This window comes from Melanerpes formicivorus, unplaced genomic scaffold (genome assembly GCF_026170545.1).
Source record: "Melanerpes formicivorus ecotype bairdi unplaced genomic scaffold, bMelFor1.0.p_v2 SCAF_45, whole genome shotgun sequence".
Classification (NCBI taxonomy): Eukaryota; Metazoa; Chordata; class Aves; order Piciformes; family Picidae; genus Melanerpes; species Melanerpes formicivorus.
The window spans coordinates 729,639-734,200 of NW_027142397.1; positions in this window are offsets into that span (position 1 = coordinate 729,639).

Here is a 4,562-nt window from a genome sequence, read left to right on the forward strand (position 1 = left end):
GCTGCGGCCGAGCCCCCGCAGGGACAGGCAGCGCTGCCCGCGGGCGCTGGGGCCAGCAGCAGCTCGCACGGAGAAGCGCAGCGTGCCCGGGCAGCGCCAGCGCCCAGTTAGCGGTGTCGGCAGTTAGTAAAACCCAAACCTGCCAGCGGGGGGCAGTGTTTGAAAAGCCTTCGCCTCACCTCCCGCCTCCGGCGCGGCCGGCGCGGGGCACAGCTGCCAGCAGGGCGCGCGGCGAAGGCTCGGCTGGCACCCGGCGGCTGGGCTGGCACCCGGCGGCTCGGCTGGCACCGGGCGGCTCGGCTGGCACCCGGCGGCTGGGCGGGCACCCGGCGGCTGGGCGGGCCCCCGGCGGCTGGGCTGGCCCCGGGCGGCTCGGCGGGCACCCGGCGGCTGGGCTGGCACCCGGCGGCTGGGCTGGCCCCGGGCGGCTCGGCGGGCACCCGGCGGCTGGGCTGGCACCCGGCGGCTCGGTGGGCACCCGGCGGCGCTGCTGCCCCCATTATCTGAACGCGCCCTCCCGAAACAGGAGGTACCTGTGTGCAAACACATCAGCAGTTACGAATTCACCTCCCTGTAACTCATTTCCACAATTAACCCACAGTCTATTAATAAAGTGTAATGAATAGTTTAAAAGTTCATTTAGAACTCCGCTCCCTGGCTCCTGGACAGTCCCAGCTGCACGGCAGAGGGCGATTGCTGCTTGCTTGCTCTGCATGGGCAGAAGGAGCAGGGAAAAGCCCTTCAGGCAGCGCTCGGGGGGACGTGTGAGGGCTCTCCCCACACCTCCAGGCTCAGAAAGGCCAGGCCCAGCCTCAGGGTAATGATTCGTCCCCACCTCAGAAGCCATTCACTTCTTCAGCCTTTGTCCAAGCTCTTTGCTGCTGATAATTGTTAATTGTTGACTCAGAATCGTCCCAGACTCTTTTAATTAGACAAATAAGAATCGGATCCATCACCCTCAGCCTTACCACAGGGCTTTATCTGCTCTTCTCAGATGTTGGTGTCCTCATGGGGATCAAAGCTCTACACAGAAAATGAGGCAGGCTCCAGATGCCCTTGACATGGAAGTTTTCCTTGCTGACAGAAAATTGGGGCACAGGAGCTTGAAGGTTTTTTTCCATGCTGGTGACAGAGACACAACTCTGCTGAAGCCAGGGAGTGTGGACACTTACTGGTGCTGATACTCAGAAGGTCCACCTCAGCATGAAGAAAAACCTCTCCACTGTGAGGGTGCTGGAGCAGGCTGCCCACAGAGGTTGTGGAATCTCCTTCTCTAGGGACCTTGAAGCCTCATCTGGATGTGTTCTGTGTGACCTGCCCTGGGTGACCCTGCTCTGGCAGGGGGTTGGACTGGGTCCAGAGGTCCCTTCCAACCTCCACCATTCTGTGACTCTATGAATATGAACCAAGTGAAACCCTTGGCAGGGGTCAGCAGGTTGCAAGGTCCTTGCCCAGCCAGCAGCCCTCAGCCAAGCCAGCTGGGGAGGCAGGCCAGCAGCCTGGCAAGAAGTTCATCTGCTGCTGGTGATGAATGCAAGGAGCTCCCCTGCCCCCCCGGCAGGTGCACAACAGCCAGGCACTGAACGCTTCAGACCTACCTTCCACAGCTGCTGCCTGATCCGGGCATGAGGGGGTGGGAAAGTCTGACCCAGTTATTTCCTGGGAACACTGCACCAGTCCCAGCCCCTCGGAACCGCTCCCGAGGCGGAGCAGCCCTGGTGCTCGCTCCTGAGCCTGGCTCTGGCTGCCTGGGTGCTGTGGGTGCGTGCTGCTGCCTCGAGCACACCAAGCTGCTGTTGTCTAGGACCAGGCTTCTCACCCAGCTATGACTAAGCCCTTTCCAAGCCAGGCTGGCTCAGGGTTTCTTGACTAATTGCTGCAGCAGATTAATTTGACTATCCAGAACATAACGAAGCGGAAGAGAGGAATTGCCACACCCAGCTGGTTCCTGCTGGGGCTGATGATTCACTTTAACTGATGGCTCACCTTTGGGGATGGCTTCCACCAGGGAGCTGCAGGAAGGCCACTGTGCTCTGCTCCTTCCTAGGGAAGGTGAAGGGCCACATCCCCCTGTAGCTTTCCAGGAATGAGTCCAACCTGCAGTGCCCTGGGAGCTGATGCCACCTCAGCCAATGCAACCCAGCACAGCTAACCCTCAGCGCTCAAGTCCCAGCCACATGTCACAGGCTCACAGAATTGTCTGGGGTGAAGAACACCTCCAAGATCTCCAAGTTCAACCATTGGCCCAGCACCACCATGGCCACCAAACCATGGCCCCAGGTGCCACAGCCACCCCTCTCCTGAACACTTCCAGAGATGGGGACTCCACCACCGCCCTGGACAGCCTGTGCCAATCCCTGACCACTCTTGCAGCAAGGAAATTGTTCCTAATATCCAACCCAACCCTCCCCTGGTGCAGCTGGAGGCCATTTCCCCTTGTTCTCTCATTAGTGCCATGTCAAGGGCCCACACCTTCCTCATACCAAGTGTCCCCACGGTGTAGGGGCTGCCCTCAGCAGAAGGCTCCTTCGTGCTCAGGTTAGCCCCGGGTCAGCTGCGTGGCCCTGGCGCTCTCTGCTCACTCACTGACGCTCGGGAAGTCGGCAGCAGAGCCAAGAAATCAGAGTGGCTGAGCCCAGCTGCTCGGTGCCAAGCAACCCCCCAGCACCACTCCAGGGGCTTATCAGAGCCTTATCAGATTTCCTGGTGACTCACACGGCAGCGCTGACCGAGCTGAAGGGCACAGGCTGCCAACAGCCACAGAGCAGCTCCAGCACCAGGGGAAGGACTCTTCACAAGGGAGTGACAGGCCAAGGGGGAATGGATTGAACTGGGGCACTGGAGAGTAGGAAGGAATTGTTGACAGTGAGGATGGGGAGGCACTGGAACAGGTTGCCCCCTCCCTGGAGGTGTTCAAGGCCAGGCTGGATGAGGCCTGGAGCAACCTGGGCTGGTGGCGGTGTCCCTGCAGGGGGAACTGGGACCAGATGATCTTTAAGGTCCCTTCCAACCCAAACCATTCTATGAATCTGTGAATAGCAGCCAAAGCTCTGGAAGTCCCTGCAGTTATTGTCCCTCTAGAAGTCATTGTCCCCCTGCAAGGCATCACTCTGCAAACCCTGCTGCCCCAGAGCTCTCCCCACAGCTCCATTCCCCACTGCCCCAGAGCTCTCCCCACAGCCCCAGAGCTCCATTCCTCACTGCCCCAGAGCTCTCCCCACAGCCCCAGAGCTCCATTCCTCACTGCCCCAGAGCTCTCCCCACAGCCCCAGAGCTCCATTCCCCACTGCCCCAGAGCTCCATTCCTCACTGCCCCAGAGCTCTCCCCACAGCCCCAGAGCTCCATTCCCCACTGCCCCAGAGCTCTCCCCACAGCCCCAGAGCTCCATTCCTCACTGCCCCAGAGCTCTCCCCACTGCCCCAGAGCTCCATTCCTCACTGCCCCAGAGCTCTCCCCACAGCCCCAGAGCTCCATTCCTCACTGCCCCAGAGCTCTCCCCACAGCCCCAGAGCTCCATTCCCCACTGCCCCAGAGCTCCATTCCCCACTGCCCCAGAGCTCTCCCCACAGCCCCAGAGCTCCATTCCCCACTGCCCCAGAGCTCCATTCCCCACAGCCCCAGAGCTCCATTCCCCACTGCCCCAGAGCTCTCCCCACAGTGCTGCCTCCCTGCTGAGCATGACCATGGCTGTCCCCCTCCAAGCAGCAGGCAAGGAGCAGAAGGAAGGTTGCTCTTCTCTCCCCAGCGTCCCGGGGTGCTCTGCCAGCCCTGTGAGCCTCAGCTGCCCCTCTGCTGGGTGCCTGGGCTGTGCCCCCCCAGCCCCCCTGCCACCCCCAGCAGCGGGCACGCAGCAGGCCAGGCCACAGACCCCATTGCCCTCCCTTCTTTTGCTCTCTGCCGTTGCATTGCGACTCCCTGCGCGCCCCCTCTGCACCTCCCCTGTGCACTGCACCCCCTGCACCCCACCTTGCACTGCAGCCCCCCGAGGCCGCACGCCCCCCTTGCACCGCACCCCTCCAGGACCCCCTTCGCCCTGCCCCCCCCCTCCCGCGGCAGTGCCTCCCCGTGCGGGACTCCCCCCTAGCGCCAGCTCCCCCCCCGCACCGCCGCTCCGCACCCCCGCTCCGCACCCCCCCCCCGTACCCCCCTCGCCCCCCCCGCACCCCCCTCGCCCCCCCCGCTCCGCACCCCCCCCCCGCACCCCCCCCCGCACCCCCCCTCGACCCCCCGCTCCGCCCTCCCGTCCCCCCAGCCCCTCCTGTCCCCTCCCCGCTCCGCACCCCCCCCCGCACCCCCCCTCGCCCCCCCCCGCACCCCCCGCTCCGCACCCCCCGCTCCGCACCCCCCCCCGCACCCCCCGCTCCGCTCCCCCCCTCGCCCCCCCCGCTCCGCCCTCCCCGCCCCCCCCCCGGCCCCTCCCGTCCCCTCCCCGCTCCGCCGCGGCCGCGCCGCCCCCGCCGCCGCCGCCCCTCCCCGGGGCCGCCCCGGCCGCTCTCTCGCTGGGCCGTGCCCCGGCTCCGCGCCCGCCCCGAGCTGCGCTCCGGCTACCGGCGGGGCGGCT